Source organism: Panthera uncia (assembly GCF_023721935.1).
Source record: "Panthera uncia isolate 11264 chromosome C1 unlocalized genomic scaffold, Puncia_PCG_1.0 HiC_scaffold_3, whole genome shotgun sequence".
Lineage (NCBI taxonomy): Eukaryota > Metazoa > Chordata > Mammalia > Carnivora > Felidae > Panthera > Panthera uncia.
Genome location: NW_026057584.1, coordinates 84,647,290 through 84,672,043, shown reverse-complemented (window position 1 = coordinate 84,672,043; position 24,754 = coordinate 84,647,290). Strand labels below are relative to the sequence as shown.

The 24,754-nt window shown below is 39.0% G+C and overlaps 1 long non-coding RNA gene and 2 pseudogenes across 1 annotated transcript; 1 reads left to right on the top strand and 2 right to left on the bottom strand.

The window, feature by feature from the left end:
• Nucleotides 1-2,351: 2,351 nt before the first annotated feature.
• Nucleotides 2,352-2,811, bottom strand: LOC125911896 (60S ribosomal protein L35a-like; annotated as a pseudogene).
• A 4,628-nt stretch (nt 2,812-7,439) lies between these two features.
• LOC125911418 (60S ribosomal protein L18a-like) lies at nt 7,440-8,625 on the bottom strand (annotated as a pseudogene).
• Nucleotides 8,626-8,999: 374 nt separating this feature from the next.
• LOC125911899 (uncharacterized) lies at nt 9,000-21,259 on the top strand. The gene is made up of 5 exons (XR_007454493.1): nt 9,000-9,373; nt 16,135-16,182; nt 17,123-17,256; nt 18,307-18,466; nt 20,567-21,259. It is a non-coding gene; the product is annotated as an uncharacterized LOC125911899 (long non-coding RNA).
• Nucleotides 21,260-24,754: the final 3,495 nt, after the last annotated feature.

Below are 24,754 nucleotides of genomic sequence, written 5' to 3'. Positions count from 1 at the left end.
AATAAACATTTTAAAAAGTAGCACAGTGTAAAGGATGTGGGGCTATTGGTTGGGAGTGGTGGGCTGGGAGACTTCTGGCCCCAGAACAGTTCAGTAGAGGTGGGGAGGCTGGGCTATTAGCTGTAATGTTGCCTTCAAGAAGCCCAAGACTGAATATGAGATGTTAGGGGGTATATGTTTTGTCCATTTATTTCTGAAGGCTTTTTCCAGAGTAATTTTCTTTTTTTTTTTTTTTTTTTTTTGTGGGTGAGGGGGAATGTGGTCAGTTATATATTATATCAAGCTTCTAATGTCAAGCTGAACCTCAACAAAAGATTTTATTTGAAAGATGTGAAAAAAGAAAAGCTTCAAATAAGGAGCTAAGTGTAGCCACCAGACCTCGAGGAGTTCTGAAAGCTCAAAGAAGGTATCCCATCTGGGTGTGGACTGCTTGCTAGAAGACTGGCTGGCCAGTGCCAGACTATCAGCAGAGAAGACCAGACAGTACCACACAGTGACCAACCCTTGGGCTGGGTGTTTGGTGGTTCAGTCCACGAGGACTCCTATGCTAGATCTCTGGTGGAGATGACATTGGGGGCTGTTGTGGGTGGGCCTAATTCATAATAAACTGAAGGCACTCCAGAGTTTCCAAGTTTTACAGACCTGGGGAAATATTTAAGGCCTGATCACAAAATACTGGTTGCATATTAGAAGTACGGAGGCCAGGTTAATAACTAAGCAAAATGCAATATTGTGTCAGCTTCATTCATTTTCAAAAAGAGTATCATAAAAATGTCACTGCATTTGAAAACAGTTTTTAAGTTAAATCGCAAACATTCCTCTACGTGCTTGCTGATCACTTAGAAATCGTAGCTGGTTATAAGTTAGGCATGTTACCCAAGGCCTAAAATTTCAAAAACAAAATTGTAAAAATCCTTTCAAAAATTTTACAGCGAAATAATTCTATTTAATATGGGATATGGGTACATTTTAATCTGCTTGATATCATTGATCAGGTGCATAGGGTCTGCAGGGCATTTAAAGGGCCTCAAATCTGAGAGACTAGGTGGGAAAAAGTAAGAGGTTAGGTGTATTTTAAAAGGCGCTACAAGAACATTACATAGATGCCTAGCTTTCTTTATAAAGTATTATTTCTTTATAAAGTCTTTTCTTTTTTATTGAAGTGTAATTGACATGCAATATCATATTAGTTTTATGTATACAACACAATGATTCAACTTTTGTATACACTGTGAACTGATCACTGCAATGTCTAGTCACATCTGTCACCATACAAGTTAACGCTACCGAATGTATTCCCGCTTCTGTACGTTACCTCCCCATGACTTACTTATTTTATAACTAGAAGTTTATACCTCTTGATCCCCATTACCCATTCCCCCATCTATCTGCTCTCAGGCAACCACCACTCTGTTCTCTGGGCCTATGAGTCTGGATTTGGTTTTGTTTTGTTTGTTAGATTCCACGTAAATGAGTATTTGTCTTTCTCTGTTTGACTTATTTCACTTATTAAATGCCTTCAAGATCTACTATGTTGTTGCAAGTGGCGAGATTTCATTCCTATTTACAGCTAATTAGTATTCCATTGTAAATTTTTACTCTGTCTTCTTTATCCATTTATCCGTCAATGGACTTTTAGGTGATTTCCATATCTTGTCTATTGCAAATAATATTGCAGTGAACATAGGATGAATATATCTTTCCAAATTAGTGTCTTTGTTTTCTTCAGATAGATACCCAGTAATGGAATTGGTGAATCATATGGTAACTCTATTTTTAATTTTTTAAGGAACCGCTATATTGTTTTCCATGGTGGCCATACCAGCTTACATTCCCACCAATAGTGCACATGGATTCCCTTTTCTCTGCATCCTCAACAACACTTGTTATTTCTGTCTTTTTGATACTTGCCATTCTGATGGGTATAAAGTGATATCTCATTGTGGCTTTTGATTTGCATTTCCCTGATGATTAGTGATATTGAACATCTAATTATGTGCTTCTTAGTCATCTGTATATCTTCACTAGAAAAATGTCTGTTAGATCATCTGCCCATTTTTTAATCAGATTTGTTGTTGTTGTTGTTGAGTTGTAGTTCTTTGCATATTCTGGATATCAACCCCTTATCAGATTGGCAAATATCTTCTCCAGTGTAGTAGGTTGCCTTCCACTTTGTTTGTGGTTTCCTTAGCTATGCAGAAGCCTTTTCTTTGTTTTTCTTTTTCTTTTTTCTTTTCTTTTCTTTTCTTTTCTTTTCTTTTCTTTTCTTTCTTTTCTTTTCTTTTTTCTTTTTCTTTTTCTTTTTTTTTACAAGAGAACAACTCTATACCTTTATTTACTTTTCAGTAAGTTTAAATCCTTGAGGGGTACAGCATCACATGGATTCTGTGGCCAATGGTTTTAGCAGGAAGGTTGCTTTGGAATTTGGCAAATCATGCCACTGTTTCCGTGAGCATGAGTTACTTTTCCGCAGATTACTCTGGCTTTGTTCAGTTTGCCACCGGGAGTCACTGTGTTGTTCTTTGCTTTCTACACATAAGCACATTTCTTGGCCTAGGTGGAATTCAGTTTCATCTCAAGCATAAACACCTTCAATTTTGAGAAGGGCTGTGTTCTCCCTCTGGTTCTAGAGAACCCACTTATAGCCAGCAAATATGGCCTTGGACGACAGCCTTCCAGACATATTTGTCATTTTAGGAGTCCTGTCAAAAAGAGTATCAGGAGAATCTTGGAGTCTATGGAGGCTACTTTTCCCACAGGCCTCTACAGGCTCCAAGATGGCAGAAAGAGCTATGCAGAAGCTTTTTAGTTTGATGTGATCCCATTTATTTTTGCTTTTGTTTCCCTTGCCTTTGGAGTCAGAGTCAAAAAACTATCACCACAACCAATATCAAGGAGGTTACTGCCTATGTTTTCTTCTAGGAATTTTATGTTTTCAGGTCTAACATTAACGTCTTTAATCCATTTTGTGTTTATTTTCATAAATGGTGCAAGGCAGTGGTCCAGTTTTATTCTTGCACAGGTAGTGGCATACCATTTTTTTTTTTTAGCACCATTTGTTGAAGAGACCATTCTTTATTCATTGTACATTCCTGACCCCTTTGTCATAAATTAATTGACCATACATGCATATGCATGAGTTTATTTCTGGGCTCTCTATTATATTCCAGAGATCTATGTGTCTATTTTTATGCCAATACATATTATTTCAATTACTGTGGCTTTATATTATAGTTTGAAATCACAAAGCCTGATACTTCTGGATTTGTTCTTCTCAAGATTGTCTTGGTTCTTCGGAGTCTTTTGAGGTTCCATATAAATTTTGTAATTATTTGTTTAAGTTCTGTGAATAATGCCATTAGAATTTGATAGAGATTGCATTGAATCTGTATTGCTTCAGGTAGTATGGATAATTTTACAATATTAATTCTTCCAATCCATGATCATGGAATATCCTTCCGCTTATTTATGTCTTCTTCAATTTCTTTCACCGATGTCTTATAGTTGTACCTCAGGGTACAGGTCTTTCACCTCCTTGGTTAAATTTATTCCTAGGTATTTTGTTCCTTTTGATGCAGTTGTATATGGAATTGTATTCTTGATTTCTGTTGGTTATAGTTCAATATTAGTGTATGGAAGTGTAACAGATTTTTGTATATTAATTTTGTATCCTGCAGCTTTACCAAATTCATTTATTAGCTCTAACCATTTTTAGTGGAGTCTTTAGGGTTATCTAAATATAGTACCATGTCATCCACAACAAGTAACAAATACTTCTCCTTTCCAGTTTGGATGAATTTCTTTCTTTCTTTCTTTCTTTCTTTCTTTCTTTCTTTCTCTCTGCCTAATTGCTGTGGTAGGACTTCCAATACTATGTGGAGTAAAAGTGAGGATGGGATGCCTGGCTGGCTCAGTCAGTAGAGCGTGTGACTCTTGAGGGGTTGGGAGTTCAAGCCCCATGTTAGGTATCAAGATTACTTACAAATAAAATCTTTTTTTTTTTTTTTAAGTGAAGATACTGGGCATTGCTATTTTATTTCTGATCTCCAGATGTTGAACCATCCTTGCATCATTAGAATAAATCCCACTTTGATCATGGTGTATGATTTTTAAAAAAATTTTTTTTAATGTTTATTTTTGAGAGAGACAGAGCGTGAGCAGGGGAGGGGCAGAGAGAGAGGGAGACACAGAATCTGAAGCAGGCTCCAGGCTCCGAGCTGTCAGCACAGAGCCCAATGTGGAGCTTGCACTCATGAATCTTGAGATCATGACCTGAGATGAAGTTGGACGCTTAACCAACTGAGCATCCAGGCGCCCCATGGTGTATGATCTTTTTAATGTGTTCTTGGATTCCATTTGCTAACATTTTGTTGAAGATTTTTGTATATATTTTTAATATCCCAGTACAAGGATCTTGGCCTATAATTTTCTTTTTTTGTATGATGTCTTTGTCTGGTTTTGGTGTCAGTATAATGCTGGCTTCAGAGAAAGTGTTTGGAAGGCATTCCCTCCTCTTCAATTTTGTGGAGAAGTTTGAAAAAGATAAGTATTAAATCTTCCTGAGTGTTTGGTAGAATTCACCAGAAAGCCATCTGATCCTGGACTTTTGTATGTTGGGAGGTTTCTGATTACTCATTCAATCTCTTTATTTGATCTATTCAGAATCTATTTTTTCATGAGTCAGTCTTGGAAGATTGTATATTTCCAGGTATTTACTCATGTCTTCTAGGTTGTCCAGTTTGTGGGCATAGAATTGTTTATCATAGACTCATAATCCTTTGTGTGTCTGTGGTACCATTTGTTGTTTCACTTGTCTTATTTCTGATTTTATTTAATTGAGCCTTCTCATTTTCTTGGTGAGTCTAGCTAAACGTTTGTTAATTTTGTCTATCTTTTCAAAGAAACAGCTCTTAGTTTTGTTGACCTTTTCTATTTGTTTTTTTAGTCTCTATTTCATTTATTTCTGCTCTGATTTTTATTATTTTCCTTCTACTAACTGTGAGTTTTGTTTGTTCTTTTTATAGTTCCTTTGGTTGTAAAGTTACATTGTTTATTTGAGATTTTTCTTATTTCTTGACTTAGGCTTGTACTGGTATGAACTTCCCTTTTATATCCTCCTTTGTTACATCCTTAGGTTTTGGTATGCCATATTTCTGCTTTCATTTGTCTCTAGATATTTTCTGATTTCTCTTTGATTTCTTTGATGACCTGTTGGTTGTTCAGTAGCATGCTGTTTCGTTTTCACATTTTTGTAGCTTTTCCAGTTTTTCTAGTTTTATACCATTGTGGTTGGAAAATATACTTGATATGACTTCATTCTTCTTGAGATTTGTTTTGTGGCCTAATGTGATCTATACTGGAGAATGTTCCATCTGCTCTTCAGAGAGATTTTTATTCTTCTGTTTTCAGATAGAATGTTCTGTGTATGTCTATTAATAAAGTCCATCTAGTCTAATGTGTCATTTAAGGCTGATGTTTTCTTATTGATTTTCTGTCTGGGTGATCTATCCAATTGATATAAGTGGGGTGTTAAACTCCCCCACTCTTATTGTGTTGCTGTCAATTTCTCCCTTTAGGTCCATTAATCTTTGCTTTATATATTTTATTGCCTCTATGTTGGGTATGTGTATATTTATAAATGTTAAGCATTCTTGCTGGATTGACTCCTTTATCATTATGCAATGTCTTTCTTTATATTTTATTTTAGTTTTTGTTTTTAAAACCTTTTCATTTGATATAAATGTAGCTACATCAGCTTTTTAAAAATTTCAATTTGTTTGCCTATCTTTTTCCATCCCTTCACTTTCAGTCTGTGTGTATACTTCTGAAGTGAGTCCCTTGTAGGCAACATAGAGAGGCATCTTGTTTTTTATCCATTTAGCCACAGTGCATGTCTTTTGATTGGAGAATTTAATCTGTTTACATTTAAAGTAATTGTTGATAGGTATAACTTGTTGCCGTTTTGTTAATTGTGCTCGGGCCATTTTTGTAGTTCTTCTCCATTCCTTTTCTCTTCTCTTTCTCTTTTCCATTGTGGTTTGATGGCTTTCTTTAGTATTATGTTTTGTCTTCCAGCTTGCTGATTAGTTCTGCTTTATTCAGTCTACTTTTGAACCTGTAGTATATTTTTTAGTTCAATTATTATGTTCTTCAGCTCTGTGACTTCTGTTTGGTACTTTTTAATATTTTATATCTACTTGTTGAAGTTCTGTGTTCATCTGTTCTTCTCCCAAGTTTGGCGAGCATCTTTATGACCATTACTTGAACTTTATCAGGTAGATTACTTATCTTCACTTCACTAAGGTCTTTTTCTGAGGCTTTGTCTTGATCTTTCTTTTGGAATGCATTCCTCTGTCTCTTCACTTTGACTGATTCTCTGTGCTTGTTTCTATAAGGTGGAACAGTTACCTCTCCCAATCTTGAAGGAGTGGCCTTGTGTAGAAGGTGAGCCACTGGGCCCAGAAATGCAATCCCCTTTGGCCACCAGAGCCAGGGCTCAAGCGGCATTCCCTGTGTAAGTTGCACATGGCTGCTGATGGTTATGGCTGGGCCAGGGCTGTAGCATTGGGTATGTGGGGTGCCTGGCTGGCTGGCTGCCTGTGGTATGGCTGTGGTGTGTGCGGGGGGAGGGTGTGCTCATGCGTACCAGCAGGTTAGAGGGAGATTGCCAAAGTGGCACCTGCCAGTGCTGACATTAACAAGGTAGAATGAGATCCAAGAGTGGTGCCTGCCAGAACTTCCATCCCCAGAGACAGTTCCATTGGTTTTCCAGCTCTCCAGCACTTGCTTTAAGATTGGTAAGTAGATCTCCTTCATATGTGATATAGGTGCTTTTCTAACTGCTGCTCTTGTGCTAGGTCCTGGGGTGAGAGAGTTTGCAGGTGTGAGTCCTTTAAGGGCAGGTTCTCTGTTTCCTATGGTTCTCTTGGGCATAATCCCCATTGGTTTTAGATTTGGGGGGCTCATCTTTCTGATGCAGGACCCAAGAGTTGGGATGCCTGATGTGGAGACATGAATCTCTTGGTCCTCAAGGAAAAGTTTCATGTTGTTGAGGTCCCTGCTGATTGTGGGTTGCTGGGCCTGAGGTGGGATTTTGGCAGGAGCACATCTCTGCCTCTTCTACCTATCTTGATGTGGCTCTTTTATCTTTTGTTGTGGAGGCATTGTTCATCGAGTTTTCAGAACTTCTTCAGAGAAAATTATTCAATATGTAGCTGTAGATTTGTTATGTCTATGGGAGAAGATGACTTCAGGATCTTCCTAGGTTGCCATCTTGAACCTGAGTTCTCTTTATGAGTCCTTTTCTTTCTTTCTTCCTTCGTTTCTTTCTTTCTTTCTTTCTTTCTTTCTTTCTTTCTTTCTTTCTTTCCCTTTCCTTTCTTTCTTTCCCTTTCCTTTCTTTCTTTCTTTCTTTCCTTCTTTTCTTCCCTTTTTCTTTCTTAGCATCCTGATTTTTCCAAGGAGTTTATTTGGGCAAACTTGGGGACAGGGAGGCTCTGCATCTGCAAGAAAGTTTTGGGCCTCTTGGTGGTTAAGCATGGCTTGTGTTGCTGATGTAGGACCTGGTGAGGCAGTGGGAATTTGATCTTGAAGTCATGCAACTGCTTGACTGCCACTCAGCGGCACTTGCTGGCTGCAGTCTCCTACACCTTCATGATCTTGGATTGAATGTGCCCAGGCACTTGTGCTGGGTGCCCATGTCTCAGTAGCACTGGGTGACAACACCTGCAGTGGGGAGGTTCCAGGACTTCCAGTACATGTTGTAGGTGCTGCTGCAGGAGTCCTAGCACAGCTAGATGCTGCAGTTCTTCACCTTCCAGGGAGGTTTCTCAAACACCTGTCCACAGTAGACCATTTCCTCTGAAGACTTACTCATCTTCTTTAGCTAAGAGACAAAAGCAGAAGCAGAACTTAGTGATAATAGGGTTAGGTAGAAAGGTTCACATGCAATAGAGGGGCAGAGTGCAGCATTTGGAGGTGGGCAGGCAGCGCAAGGCACTCTCACAGTGTGCCCAAGGCCTTCGTGGCGCACTCTCCACACTTGCCACCATTCAAGAAAGGGATCCCTTTACTTTCAGTGAAATATTTTCTGGTAAGCAGACAGGCAACTTGGAAAGCAATGGATCCAATCCTTAACTACCCAATATGTGGTAGCCAACCCGAATGAGGAAAAGGTAAGAATTTGACCTTGTATGAATAATACTGTTCAGTGCATCTTGTGATATATGCTTTTATGTTAAAATGCTTAAAATTGGTTTAATCTGTACAGTCAGGAGATGTGCTCTTTGTTTTCCAGTTGACTACATGCCTTTGGTATAACTTGCAAGTTAGGGAAAGAAGATGACAATTCTAGTTTCAGTTAGAGGGGTTGTAAATGAATGTAGAACTCTCTCTGGGGCAGAGTTATTTCTTAGTATGCTCTGAACTTTGACAATGTAAAATGACTATTATTTTGATTTTTTACTCCTTACATAACCATACTGTTTGCACATCAACAGATAAGAGTACATGGGTGCTTCCATTTCAGGCCAGTCCTATGTTTTTAACATTCTAGAAGGGCTGTATTTGTAATTTGGTGAGTCCTTCAGTGCAAGCCATAAAATGTTATTGATACAGTTGTCTAGTGTTTAGGTAGAATAAATTGTTCATTTTTAAATTTTTTTATTATATTTTTATTATATTTTATTATTTTAAATTATTTTTTATTATCCTGTTGTCTTCTTCTTCTTCTTCTGATTTTTGTTTAGTAATCTCTTCATACAAACTCTACACTCGAACTCATGACCCCTAGATCAAGAGTCACATGCTCTACCAACTGAGCCAGCCAGGTGCCCGTCATTATCTTGTATTCTTAGCACAAGTTTCTAATTATGACAGACACTCAGGCGTACTTATGTAATAATAATTTAAAGGTCCATTTTACCAACATGCATACATATTATTTTTATTTTTTAAAGTTGATTTATTTATTTTGAGAGAGTGTGGGGGGGAGGGGCAGAAAGAGAGAGGGAAAGAAAGAAAATCCCACGCAGGCAGCCACAGGGCTCAAACTCACAAACTGTGACATCAGAACCTGAGCTGAAATTAAGAGTCGAACGCTTAACTGACTGAGCCGCCCAGGCACCCCCAAGATGGGCACATTTTAGAGGTAATACTTCCATAGTGTTTTTAGCTTTCATAACTTACTCTTTTTAATCTTTCACAGCATATTATGATGTATTTGTTGCATATTAGTTTCATTCTTGATAGATGAGACAACCAAAGTCATGGACTACTGAAATGAATCGCAAGGCCACAGTCTTTAGTTAATCCCAAGGAAGGGCTGCTCTCCAGATTCCCAGGTGAATCCTTCCACAGCCTTTCGGAAAAAGAGGTAGGATGTAGAGTTTTAGTTATTCGTTCCCCAGCTCAATGCTTTTTTCTTGAGTTGTGTAAATTAAGAGCATCTTCAGGTAGAGGGTAACCGACAAGCTTTGTTAGGAAGGGGCACCGTGAATCTTGTCCAGCTATGCTTCCCGGGCACGTCACCATAATAATTACTAATAGACACTGGTCAACTCAATGACTGAGTGAATAAAGGAGTGGGAGTAACGGCTCCTAACAGGACTTTGCCAGCGGCAACTGGAGCTCTCTGCAAAGCCCAGGAATGGTGGGCCTGTCTGTATCTGACCAATGAACTGACACAACCTGTGAGCACACCACTGTCGAACTGGCTCTCTTGGCCTGGCTTTGCTCTGCCCACTTCACTCATTCTCCTCAGGCCAACTTGAGACTGAGTCTCGTGCAGAGACTACCAGCTTCAATCTGTTCTTCGTCAGAAGAGGTTAGGAGATGTGCCTTGTGTTCAGATGGAGCGAGCGAGCGGAAGGGGACTAAATACCTCCAGTGGACACGGGTTGGGTGTCCTAGCAAAGATGTTATGGGAATTAGCATTAGTGTTGAATTTATGCAGGACTTTCAAACCCTCACATTCGGCATGCTATCCCCAAAGAACTGCCATGACTAAATGCTGCGACCTGGCACTAACAAATGGTGCATTAAATAACCGTATGCAGCGCATTGCTCTGCAGGCTGGCAGCATACTGTCGAGATGACGCTTCCTTGTTCTGTGCTATGCCTTCTCGAGGAGGGCCACAGGGACAAATTTCTCTATGGTCTCAGAACCAGGAATAATTGCGTCCTGCCGAGCAAATGGCATATTCTTTGTGTTAGGGACATTCCGATCCATGCAGTGAATCATATTTCCCTCTTCATGTGGCCTGTCTGAAAGCTCCAGTTCAAATTTATAGATACTGCTGGCAAGTACGTAAGACTTCCTTGCAATAATTTTGTCTTTTAATTTCATTGTAGTTTCCCTTAGACTCATTTTATTCGTCAATTTTAAATTTAGTTTATCTTATTATCACATGTGTTTTGTGTTGTTTTTGTTTGTTTGATAAATCATCTTAAATCCTTTTGGGAAAAAAATAAAAAGAAATACCAGTATATTCATGCAACACTTTTACTTTACATTTAAAAAAAATGTTTATTTTGAGAGGAGAGTAGGGGCAGAGAGAGGGGGACAGAGGATCTGGGCTTGGGGCGGCAGTGGGGGGGGGCTCTGCACTGACAGCAGAGAGCCCAAAGCAAGGCTTGAATTCAGGAGCCGTTAGATCACCCCTGGGCCAAAGTCAGCCGCTTAACCAACTGAGCCACCCAGGCATCCTTCAACACCTTTACTTTAGTTTTTTTTTTTAATTCCCCAGGCCTTCATTTTATACCTTTTCTTCTGTAATCTATTGAGAAGATGAAAATTCGCCACTGTCTAGTGGTATAATCCTTTCTGGGTTAGTTGTGGGGTTTTTTTTGTTTGTTTTGTTTTTTAAAAGGAATTTGACCATTATATTAAAAGTAAGGTGTTGATAGCTGAGCCCTACAGCTGCTACTTTCTAGCCATGTGAATTTAACTAAATTACTTAATCTTTCTTACTTATAAGAGTAACACTATTTTTTTTTGTGAAGGTTGTGAGGATTATATGAAATACTGTATGTGCAATACATAGTACTGTATTTGATACATAGTAGGCTTTTTGCTTAAAGTCTTCAAGTGGAGGAGTGCCTGGATGGCTCAGTTGGTTAAGTGTGACTCTTGATTTCGTCTCAGGTCATGACCTTCCTGTTTCGTGAATTTGAGCCCAGGTCTGGTCCGGGTCCATGCTGACAATGCGGGTCCTGTTTGGGATTCTTTCTCCTCCCCCTCTCTCTGCCTCTCTCTCTGCCCCTCCCCCACGTGCATCCATGCATGTGCTCTCTCTCTCAAAATAAATATATAAACTTAAAAAAAGATTAAAAAAAAAAAGTAAAAGTCTTTTAAGTGGAAAATGCACTGGACTTGCAGTAAAGTCTCTCTTTTTCTGCTCTAGCTTATGAACTTGGGCAAATCATTTTACTTCTTTAGGCCATATTTTTCTTCTATATAGTTTCATGGCACGACCTACAGTGTCCTTAGGATTCTAGCTTTGCTATTCTTGGATACTTAGGCTTGTCCTGAGTAAGATGTGAGAGTGGGTCCTCACTCTGTTAACACTAAGAATAGCGTGAATCTATTCACCTGGGCATAGAGAGGTCTAGGGGAAGAGGATCCAGATCTGAAGCAGGGAAATGAAAAGGCCCATTGTGTTGGCCATGATGTTCTTCACTGATGTTGATTATGGTAATTTGCAAAGGTAGTAGCGTCTTCTGGAATACCCTGAATTGCTAGTGATTATAGTCCTGAATTCAAGTGGATTTCAAAAGACTTGCCATTATGGATGCTGTTCTCTGTAGTGAATGGTTTATAACGGGCTGCTTGGTGAATACTTGGAGTGGTAGCTGTGGGACAAAGGGAGCTGCTGCTGCTGGTCAATGACCTTGTTCACCATTGACCACATTTGGTTCAGTCGTGGAGTCAATCAGAACAAGTGTCTGTGTCCAAGACATGGTTTCTATTCAGGAACTATTGGGCAATAGGAGACCCCCAAAGCAGGAGGAAGCTCACTTATCAAGAAGATAAATAAGGGTTTATAATGGATGATGCAGATGAAGAATCTACACTGAAATTCACACTCGTAGCAATTCATCAACATGCAGGGGTAGCTTTGTGGTTAAGGGCACAGCCTTTTTTAGTGTGTGGTTTCAGCCAAGTTATTTAATCTCTCAAAGCCTCAGTTTCCTCATATCTTAGAGGGATAGTGACACCTCATATAGTTGTTCCAAGGAGATAATGTAAATGCTGAGATATGTTAGTTATTATATTATTATTAAAACTATTATTATTAAAACTATTAGTGTTATTATAAACTGCAAATTCACAGTGGGCTTTAAGGTTCTGCCCTAATCTAATAAACTGTACAGACTATAAGAATGAATGTTAACAACAAACCATTAGATGATCAAATGATTGGAGAAGAGTACATAGCAGAGAAAAAAAATTCTAATAAATTTTTGAGTCAGTGCATCATGCCCATTAACTTTCTTCTTACCATTTATTCCTGGGAACTCACTTTCAAAAGGTAGCCATCTACCTTTGCTTTTGATTGATTTCATTCTTTTTACATGGAGGTGGGATTATAAATTAAAGACACTAGTTTCTATTAACTTCCTTTATTACTCTGTAATTCCTTTTGCCTACTTATTGTGAAGTTTCTGTCTCCTGCCTTTCTGTGGGATGAATATAAATTTGCTCACCCTATTCAAAGAGAAAGCATTATGACCTTGAATCCTAAAAAGTCTTTATTTTATCATATAATTTTTTTAAAGATGATTAAAAAGAAATGGGTACCTGGGTCACTAAGTCAGTTAAGTATCCAACTCTTGATTTCAGCCCAGGTCATGATCCCAGGGTTGTGGGATTGAAAATCTCATTGGGCTCTGCACTAAGTGTGGAGCCTGCTTGGGATTCTCTCTCTCTCTCTCTCTCTCTCTCTCTCTCTCTCTCTCTCTCTCCCCTTCTTCCCTGCTCTCTCTCTGTGTCTGAAAAAATAATAAAGTAAATAAATAAGTAATGGTAAAAAGTTAACCAGAGTAAAATGTAAAACAAACAAACAAACAAAAAACCCAGGAGAAAGTGAGTGTTAAGATATTGTGAAATTGTTACAAAAACAGAGAAACCACTAAAAATTAGTCTGGTTTAGGTTCAAGTATTTTTGTCTGAATGGACTTTAGCTTTTGCTTGGTCCACTGAAATTCATTGAATTCAGTTAAAATTTGAGATTTCAAATGGTAACAATGTGTAGTAACAGAACACAGCACCTGGGAGTGGTGGTTTTCTTGTGTTTCACTCTTTGAATCTTTCAGAAGAGAAGTGAAATTCTATAATCCAAATTTCATTGGTTTATTTAGTTTTGACATGCATTTTCATGTGCAGTTTCTCTTATATCATGTCATATGTAAGTCCATTTGGATTTGAAAACTTTATAGATAATCTTGCAGTCAGTATATTCATAGAAAAGAAATTAAGACTAAAATCCAAGATCTTGGCTGCCTAACACCTAAAAATAAGGATATCCTTAATTCAGTTTTTAAAAGATGTTCTGTAATCATTCATTATTGAATTAATGCACTAGTTTTTTTTTCAAGCAGTTTTACTACATTATTTTATTTAAACATTTTTTTAACTGTGGTAAAAAAATAACATGAGATTTGCCCTCTTAACCATTTTGAGTTAACTGCAGTTCTGCAGTGGTAAGTAGATTCACATTGTTATGCAATAGAACTCCAGAACTTTCTCATCTTGCAAAACTGAAACTACACTCATTAAACAAGAACTCCCCATTTTCTCCTCCCCCAAGCTCCTGCTCCATTCAGTTTCTAGGTGAAGTATGTATATGTTTTGTGATTACAGTTTGATGAGGCCAGAGGTCATTCAGGTGGATTGCAAACTGTAGGGCACTGTGCTCTTACCTGAAAGTAGGAAACAAAGGTTCATAGTTAGCATTTTTATTAGTTGAACTATAGGATACTACTTAATGGCACATATGAAATACTTGAAAAGCAGGCATCACACATAATTTTTTTAAAGTTTATTTTTGAGAGAGAGAGAGGCAGAGAGAGAGGAAGAGAGGAAGAGAGAGAGAATCCTAAGCAGGTTCTGCACTGGCACGTTGTTCAGTGCAGAGCCCAATGTGGGGCTAGGTCTCATAACCCTGAGATCATGACCTGAGCTGAAATCAAGAGTTGGACGCTTAACCAGTGGAGTCCCATCACTCATCCAGGCGCCCCATCACTCATGATTTTGAGTAGTAAAGTTGAAAATCAGAATCAAAACCAAAACTGGAATAAGGCAGAAAACCTCGATAATGAAGGAGGGTAACTTTTGAAATATAAAAATAATTGAGAAGTTGCAAAATTATTTTCTGTTGAGATTTTTAGAAAGGCAAATATTCATTTGAATATTGTGGTTTTGTGGAGGTACTAACAGCATGCGAAGGAATATGTTAATAGGTCCTGAGCTAGCCCCCTTTCCTGGACTTTTCAAAGCTATGCTTAAGGAGTCTGATGTGGCCACAGTATAAGGCAAAATCTAGAAGGAGGAAATGTTGGAATGTGGGTAGTGATATCTTAGAGCTCTAATTTGCTTGACTGAAAGCAATTTTTAAATACTCAAAGTCCGGGTTGGGAAACGAATATGATGGAAGAGGTTTAAGTGCCAGAGAGAGTGAGGCCCCAACACCCTGGTGCAATTCTCCATAGTGATGAGATGTCATCTTATTGGCTACCTACTAGCATCGTCTTCATAGCCTCCATGCTCTAAAATGATGGGCAAAATATGGGAAGTTAATGATATTGATGATGATGATGATGATGATGGTAATGATGGTGATGATGGCATTGGTGCGATCCTGAGAATAGCGGTCACCCAAACTCATGGATGCTCTATTCTTACCTAAGGTATCTTGCCTGATACGTCCCAGATTTTGGGAACTCAGTGTTTGATGACGCTCCTTAAGCCTCTCCAGGATTAAATTTATAGATCTCATGACTCACAGTTGTTTAAAACTTGGTTCTAGTGTGTTTCAGGTACATTTTACATTAAACAGGTTTTTATGTGTCAATCTGGGAACTTAATTATCATTTATAAACTTGTTTCCTTGCTAAAAATGTATTTTGAGTCCAAAACAAATAAATTAAAATTTTTAAGGAAACGACCCTTTTTAAGTAGGAAATTGTTTCAATTTGTTCTTGTAATTCTATATCAGCATTTAATAAAATATTTTAATTTGGTTTTGGAATGAAAGCTATAGCTTAATTTTAATAATGGAGGAGAACAGTAGGGTAGCTAAAAAATGAACAGTATTACATATATTAAGCTCTTGATACATATTGGTTGAATTAATTAAATACAAAGTCATTTGTATTTAGTTATTTGACTTTGAAATGCAGGATAAGAGTTTTTAAACTTCAATGGAATTTTATAATGATACTTTTCTTATTTTTATATTAACATGCATTTTCACATTTCTGAACTCACATGTTTTGCCTACTCTGGCCTTATTCTGTGTAGTGGGGAGAGTTAACCTAAAATTATAAGTATGCTTCAAGCAGTCTACAGATCCAAGCATAGATCATCAAATATAAATGATGTTAATACTACTTAGGTAGTAATAAGCTACAGGAAAATGTGATAGAGAGGAATAAGTGTTTATAGTGAGTCACTTAACCAGACCTTGGTTTCCAATATGCTGTTGAGATTTTTTTTTAAGGTTCTTCCTATGGCTGAATGTATAGAAATAACCCCGCTATTAATTATAACATACTGGCGGGGCACCTGGGGGGTTCGGTCAGTTATGTGTTTGACTCTTGATTTTGGCTCAGGTCACAGTTTGCGAGACTGAGCCCTGCATCACATAGACAGTGTGCAACTTGCTTGGGGTTCTCTTTCTCCCTCTCTCTATCCCTTTCCCACACTTGTGCTCTCCCTCCCTCTCTCTCTCTCTCTGTCTCTCTCAAAATAAATAAACTTAAAAAAAAAGACTAAATATTTTGGTATATGAAATAAAACTATATGTTACGTCTCCTACCTCGTTTCTTGCTTTAAGTGATCAGCTGATGTGGTCTGTAGGCCTGGGCTTTTTCCTTTCTCAAAGTCCCATTTGATTTTCTCTCTCTCTCTCACAGTTGCTAGAAACAGGCTTCCTGGTTGGATGAAGACCATTTTTAAGGCAAGTACATGTGCATGGCTACACTCCTCTATTAGGACCTACACCAGAGTTAATACAGTGAGCACACTCTTTCACCCAAACGGTCATATATCCCTTGGGGACATTAAACAGTGTGGAAAGGGTCCAGGGAACACTACAAATGGCACCAGATTAGAACCCTAGAGACCTTGTGGATAGGTTTAAGGAAATGATAATAATTTCATCAATATTTACAAATAATTAAATGTTTTCCATGTGCCAGGTGCTATATGCATCATCTTGTTCAGTCCTCACAAAACCTTGTAAGGTAAATCTTCTGATTAATCCCATTTTAAGATAAAAATAACCAGCAAAGAAACTCAGAGGTTTAGAGAAGTTAAATCATATTCCTCAAGCTAATGCAGAAAGGAGAATAGACCCAGAGTTCACCTGAAGATTGTCAGACCCCAACACATATATGTCAGTTATTCTGCTGGTGTTTGCTACCGTGGTGGTGGTGGTGGTGGGGGGTTGAGAAGCAAGGTTACTGTTCTTTGGGTGAACGTTTTGCCCAGTTATTGCCAATTAATTAGGTGTGAAGTTCTTTGCGTTTTCTCACTTGTTCTGTTTTCTTCTTTTTCACCTCTGGTCGTTTTCTCCCCACTTCCCATGTCACTTCCAAGTTGGTAGTGGAGGTCATGATTCCTGTCCATTCTCTCCTCTCACCACAGAACCTGGATTCATCTGGGCAAAGGAGCCAAAAACATGGTAGTCAGTCAGTTTCTCTTTCTACGTGCTTTAGCCTAGTTCTCAGGGTGAATTTAGATGAGGCATACTCGAGGATATCCATGAGTAATAACTATAAGCTTTGTCATAGATAACTGTATCGGGTGTGTTTAAATGTACAACTCTGTTTTTCTATTATTAGGTGATATTTCACGTTGACTTGTCAAACTGAAAAATACCCATATTGATTTTGCAGAAAGCTTCACATGTGAGATAAATGCACTCAGAGACTCCTCACAAGTAGCTCTTTGGAGCTTCAGATGTGAAATGGATCATTCCTCAATCTGTAATAGACCCTTCTGTGAAGCTCTTCAATCAAACCTGAGAATTCAAGGTGAAATGGAGGGGAGACCGGGAAACCCCTACAGGGGGATTTGAGCAAACTTGCTGAGAAAGGAACCCGGCGGTGTTCGCTGCCTCTTTTTTTTTTCAGTTTTTTTTCTTGAGAGTGGGAAGGCTGTCAATCAATTTGTGACCTTACCCACTGCTTGTGTGCAATACCTGGGCACAAGGAGACAAGCTGTGGAGGTGCTTGGATAGGTGCTGTCACATGCACCTTTGATTTCTTTCCACCTGTCCTTTTTCTCTGACGGTATTCAGATTATTTTTAAAGTGGCTATTTGATACAGATTTATTACACAGTTTCTCTTTCCCCCAAATTATTTATATCATTATATTTGAGAGGGTGAAAATTTTCTTGTGAGAACAGCATTCGTAATCTTTTTAAAAAAGTTAGTGATGTATAATAACCAGTTTAGTTGGAAAGAATTGTCATAGTTTGTGAAGCAGTAGTCCTGGTAAGTGCATCTTATTTAGGAATCACGTTTGCAGATCATGTAATGACTTTTAATTAGTTTCTTGCCAGTAAAGCAATAAGACAAGAGTCACCCCTAGTAAGGAAAACAGCATCTTCTGAAATGAGTTTTTGTGCCACATTTAAAAAAATGTATTTGGGGGCACATTTTCAGTTGGACATTTCTAGGTTAATTAAAAAAAAAAAAAACAACCCTGAAGAATTTTCAATGGGGAGCAGGGAGTCCTGACACCAAACTTAGAAAAACTATGCTTTGGAATTTATGTTCAAATACAGAATATGTTTGATAACAGTTTCTGATGCTCAAGCTGCTAGGAAATGATTGCTATCCCCTCACTGTATCAGAGTTTTCCTAAGCCATCGAGACGGTGTTGTTTGTAAAGCTCGCATATTAGTATAATCTTAAGAGCATATTAATTGCCCGGGAGGTTTATGTATTTGTTCTGCACATGTGATTAAAGATCACGGCAGCTTATACAGCATAATTTTAGAGATGGAGAAAACGACTATTGTAATACTTGCTACTCTCAGTTTCCTCTACAGCAATGCCCTTACACCTTTCTTTTTCAGGCGTTTTGTAGCATCCTAAACAGAAGGATATTGAAGGGAGCTGATTCTGCTTTGATCCTTGTGCTTGTTGTCAAAGCGCTTGGGATTGAAGAGACTGTTGGCTACAATTGACTGTGACAATTAGGAGATGATCAGAGCCCTAGAGTGGAGCACTTAAAGGGTAATTTACATGTCAGTTTGTCGAATAAAAAAAAAAAAGATATTCAGCTAAGATTTTTTTTTTCCCCCTCAGAGCCTTGTAAACTGCAATTTGTGCTCTGGTAAGAAAAACCTGGCAGAGGAGTTAGGATAGCCATTACCATTTGAAAAGAAGCAATCATAAGGCCGCTGCTGAGCCCTTTGTCCACTAAAAATGCTGATTTGCAGGCAGTGAGTGAAAAAGTGGAACCATCACTAAATAAAACCTTGAGCTAGGTAACTACCCCCATGGCTTTTGGGGGCTTTTATTGTTGGTTAAAGGTGTTTTTAAAAAACGTATCTTAAATCCTATACTTATGATCATTATAACATTGTTATTGGTCATGAATGTCCTTTCCTAAAAAAATAACATAAAGGATACATTGAGGAAGTGGTAGGTGGAACACAGGCCAATAGTGAATTGAAAGGCTGATGCTGGCTATCGGTTGTATCTGACTCTCACCCCTTTGTACAGCACCACGATTTTCCTCCAGTCAATCCTTTACACTCTATTTTCCCCCTGCCGTATCAGTGTGCTCCTAGATTTTCCCAGTTTTATTTATACTCCAATTTTAATGTGGGAACTGCATTTCTAACCATCACATAGCCTATTTGGGTGTACTTGGCTGAAGATACAATGTACTTTCACTTGTGATTTGCTATTTATGTGGTCATCTCTACACTTTTCTGTTAGGTAATCCATATGCACAAGTAAAAACAAAATAGCTAGAAAGTGAAAAGAGGATAATTGCCAGTAAATATGATGATAGCAATTACACATCACCCATTTAATTGTCAAATAGAATAAAAAAATTAGTTATTTCAAAAATTTTTGAGTCTTCCCCCTTCCCTGGAAATCATTAATAAGAATAATAGTAATAATAATTAATGGTCACATGTAATTGCAAAAGTTTCATTTGGAAAGTTATCTAAAAAAGAAGTTAATGTGCTCGGGCGTCTGGGTGGCTCGGTTGAGCGTCTCTTGATCCAGGGTCATGATCAGGTCATGATCCCAGGGTCATGGGATCAAGTCCCACATTGGGGTCTGCACTGAGAGTGAAACCTACTTGAGATTCTCCGTCTTTCTCTCTCTCTCTCTCTCTCTCTCTCTCTCTCTCTCTCTCCCTCTGTCCCCTGCCCTGCTTCTGCTCTCTCTCTAAAAATTAAAAAAAAATAATTTCTAAAAAAAAATTTAAAAAGAAGTTAATATATCAACACAACCATCCTGTGCAGGCTTTTTCAAATTTGGTGTGTATATTTAATTCAGAGATACACATTAACTTTCAATGGCAGATACATTTTATATCCCATTTTTTGGATACTTAGCTACGGTGAAGGGCGTTTGAAGAAAGGCAGCCAGTTAGAAATGAGTTTGTCTTTCTCCTGAAACATCAGGCTTTATTGCTGAGAGCTAACGGCACACATGGCCTTCAAAAGCCAAACTTTCCAACAACCTACTGATGTTGGCTTCCCGTCCTTCATCTGGACACTCATGTCCAGTTTTAAGGCTACCCTGCCATTAAAGACACTCACGTCTCCAAATAAGAGGGGTTCATTTCTCTTCATTTAGATCTGAGACCTTAACAATTTTTTTTTCCCCCTAAGGGATGCCTTACAAAAGGACTGGCATTCTACTTGTGGAGGTTTCTGAAAATCACAAAAGTCAGTGTGGAACTGATGGAGAGAAGTCAGTAATTCACACACAGACACTGGCGCCTCCTCTGACTGCTTTACTGGAAGTCCCTGAGCTTCTTATCCAGTTGTTTTAACTCTACTTTTCCTTGTGTGCATGCCCCCCTTGCAAAGAAGAACACACAAGCAAGGAAAAACTAAGAATGAATAGGTTAGTAAGTGCAAAGAGGATAATGAGAGAGGGAGTCAGGGAAGGTTTGGGCTTCCTTGGCGCGTGTCTGAGGAATGCAGGCAATGGTAAATCTGTATCAAAAATCAGGCACAGCAGGAGGTGTTCGTCTCCCAGGTAATGGGTAAATGATGAGCAGATGAGCCGTCCTTGTATCGATTTAAGCATTTTGTTCCAGCCAGTCACAATTAACTTTGATTTGTTTTTACTTTCCTCTTATAGGTTTGCATTTAAAACGCTCTTGGAGCACTAATTGTATGAAATTCTGGTAGCTGCACATTCTCTTTTTGGAGAGGTAATGAGTGAATGAATGAAAAGGCAGGGATCATTTGCCATTCTAAGAGCGGGGATTGTCAGAATATTTCTACTTGACTGAAATTGTTTTGGAAGGTGAGCTGGAACAAGAATCTTGCAACTAAAATGAAGTGACTCTGCATGTGGTTTTGGGATGTTTCTCTTCTCTGCAGAGCTGTTCTGGGACTTGGAAGTTGACTTAGATTTTATTTATAAGGTGAATCCTGTGAAAACATTTTAAAGTACGCATCTTTGAGTCTTAACAAGTAGGCGGGAGTCTTTGGAAAGCTCATTTGGAATTATTTGAAAAGACTTTTCCTGTTACTATCACAGTGTTTTTTCAATATACAGATTGCCAGGTTGTGACAAAATAAATTATTGAAAGCTTTCAAAAGTTTTTAGAAATGTGCCCAAGGAAACAATATGCAAATTGTTAGAGTTAATTCACATGTCAATTTATTGAAATGTTGCTACTACTGAGGAGTCCAAGAACCTTTAGCACAACATTCCAGAACATTTACAGTCTTGTTTTAATGAGTAGCTCTTTCTTTGTACTTGTTTGTAGCAATAGAGTTGCCAGATAGAGCAAATAAAAATAAAGAATTCCTAGTTAAATTTGAATTTCTGATAAATAATGAATATTTTTTTTCAGATGAGTTGTGTCCCATGCAATGTTCCCATTTTATCAGGGAGCCCTAGGTGGCACTCTGATTGGATGGAAATTGAAACCATGCATTGAATGGACAATCTAATTATTTATAAATTATAAATTGTCACTTATAAATCATTTTACCTTTCACTGTCAGATTAGATAGGCCAACGAGCTTGCCCCTTTCAAATAGAAACCAAAAGGCTTTTTAACTCATTAATGCTGAGTTTAATTTTCTCCATCACGTTTCCTGCACAAGCTGTGACTCGTCATTTCAAGTATATAGTAATTTCTGCCTGACTAATACAATGGAGACTTCAGAGGACGTGGCTGAGGAGTCTGGCTTACCCACATTGGTCAGGCTTTGACTGGAGTGTTTCCTGGTTACGGGGCTAGAGAATGGATGATGCAGTGAGAATATCTTATCTTTGACCAGCCACATCTTTCCTTTTGTGGCAATAGTATGACTACATAGGTAACCAAGTTTGGAATTCCTGTGACTCTGATCCTAGTAGCATCTTCTGGGAAAGGAAGGATTCTGTATCCTTGAACTGTTATTTTATTGTATTTAACTTGATTTGCTATAATCTGGTTGCCATGGAAGAAGTTAAGCTAGGGGTGCCTGGGTGGCTCAGTCAGTTAAGCATCCAACTCTTGGTTTTGGCTCAGGTCATGATCTCACGGTTCATGAGATGGAGCCCAGCATTGGGCTCTGTGCTGGAGCCTGCTTGAGTTGTCCCTCCCTCCCTCTCTCTCTGTCAAAATAAATATATAAACTTAAATTTTAATGTTTATTTATTCTTGAGAGGGAGAGAGACAGAGAGTGAGCAGGGGAGGGGCAGAGAGAGACGGAGACACAGAATCGGAAGCAGGCTCCAGGCTATGAGCTGTCAACACAGAGCCCGATGCCGGGCTTCAACCCACAAACCACGAGATCGTGACCTGAGCCGAAGTCGGATGCTTAACCGACTGAGCCACCCAGGCACCCCTAAATATGTAAACTTTTAAAACAAAATAGGAAAGAAGCTAAGCTAGAACTGAGAGAAAATCATATATCTGCTTTCTCTTTGAACCCAGCATTCAATTCTGTCACAGTTTGAGCTGTTATAACAAAGTATCATAGACTGTGTGGTTTATAAACAATAGACATTTATTTCTCACAGTTCTGGAGGCTGGAAGTTTCAGGTCAGAGTGTGGACACGCCAGGCCATAAGGAGAGCCCTCTTCCACATTTGCAGGTGTCCATCTCTGTGTGGCCTCAGGCAGTGAAGGGCAGGAACTCTGATCTCTTTAGTCCCTGATAAGGGCACTAATCTCACTGCAGAGCACTCCACCCTCATGACCTTACTGTCATGTTCCAGAGGTCCCACCTCCCCATACCATCACATTAAAGGTCAGGATTTCAACAAATGGATTTTGGGGGGATGCAGACATTCAGTCTGTAACAATTTTTCACTGTCTTGATGCTTTTCGTGGTCTGTCAGTAAGACTATTTGTGGGGCGCCTGGGTGGCTTGGTCAGTTAAGCGTCTGACTCTTGATTTTGGCTCAGGTCATGGTCTCATGGTTTGTGACATCGAGCCCCATGTTGGGCTCTGCACTGACAGTGTGGAGTCTGCTTGGGATTCTCTCTCTCTCTCTCTCTCTCTGCCCCTCTGTAGCTCACACTCTCTCTCTTTCTCAGAATAAATAAATAAAGTGTTTTTTTTTTTTTTTAAAGAAAGACTATTTGTGCAGAAAAGTTTGCAGTCCTGTGTCTCATCCTCTAAGCCCTCTTTGATTTCAGTTGTAGCTTCGGTGGATATTTCCTCCTAAGTGCAGTCCTCCAGAACATTGTTGGAGTCTTCCTAATTTCTGCGTCAGAGCCTCTTCCAGAACTGCAGAAGCCTGCTCAATGCTTCTTCAAGTTTAGCATGGAAATGCGTGGGAGAGTTAACACCCTCAAGGGCAGCCCAAACTGGGGTGGGGGGGGTGAGACAGGAGCCTGGGGATCCATGTTTCAGCCACCTACCTTTCAGACAAGGCAGTTCTGAGAAGCACTCGGCATGGTCCTCAGAGGTGCTTTCTTCAACAACAGGAATCTTAGGTTCCCTTATGGTACATTGTTTGGATTTTCCACCAACCCTACTTTATTCTCTCCATGCTCTCGAATTCCTTGTCACAGGCTCTGTTTCAGGGCAACCCCAGCTCAGACACCCCTGATGCTACCTCCTTCCCAGCACCATGGCCCTCTCCTTGCTCTGGGTCTAGATACTTTGCTTCCTTAGTTCCATTAAGGTTTCCTTTTCTTATTATTAGAGGAAGACAGTTCTGCCACTGTCCCTTCTATTAAAATGGAGTCATATTGCAATCACATCATGCATATTCACCTCACCCAAGGTCCAGTACAATTAAAGTCACTTTTAATTGAACACACACCCCATGTGAGGGCATACACTAAGGGACCCATGAATATTGTTTCATTTAGTCCTTAGCACATCACCAAGAAAGAATCAGTATTTCTATTTCACAGATGAAGAAACTGAGGCTCAGAAAGACTAAGAGGTTTCTTTCTTTCTTTTTTTAATGTTTATTTTTGAGAGAGAGAGAGAGAGCACAAGCAGGGGAGGGGCAGAGAGAGAAGGAGACACAGAATCCAAAGCAGGCTCTAACTCACAATCCATGAGACTGTGACCTGAGCTGAAGTTGGACACACAACCGACTGAGCCACCCGGCTGCCCCAAGAGATTTCTTTCAAGACCACAAAGCTAATGGGTGGTAGAATAAGCATTAAGTTCTGACCTATCTTACTCCAAAGCCCATTTTTTAAATCATTGTCCTATAGAGCTCACCATATAACACTCTTAGAAATTAAAATTTTCTTGCCAAATACTAATAAGAGCAGCTAAACAGATGACTGGATAGGAGGGAGGGACAAGAATTGGCTTGTACCAAATAAGGCAAATTACTTTTAAAAAAGCTTCTGCTCTTTTGCTCAGGCCTGTGGTGCCAGCAAGGTGGGAAAGGGTAGTGGTCTTCATACTGCTGGGAAGCTGTGTCACCACCAGTGAGATTAGAAGTGGCATATGGTGAATGGTACAAGAAAGCTCATTTGGGCACAGCCCTGAAGGTGAAACCTTTTGGAGGTACTTCCCGTGCAAAGGGAATTATATTAGAAAATCGTACTGGAAAAACTAGGGGTTGAAGCCACACAGTCAAATTCTGCCATTAGAAAGTGTGTCGGGGTCCAGCTGATCAAGAACAGGAAAAAAAAAATCACAGTCCTTTTCTTGAATGATGGTCTCTTGAGTTTTATTGAGGAAAATAGTGAAGTTCTGGTTGCTAGATTTGGTCACAAAGGTCATGGTGTTGGTGACATTCCTGGAGTCTGCCTGAAGGTTGTTTCATTCATTCATTCATTCATTCATTCATTCATTCATTTGAGAAATAGAACACAAGAGAGGGAGAGGAACAGAGGAAGAGAGGGAG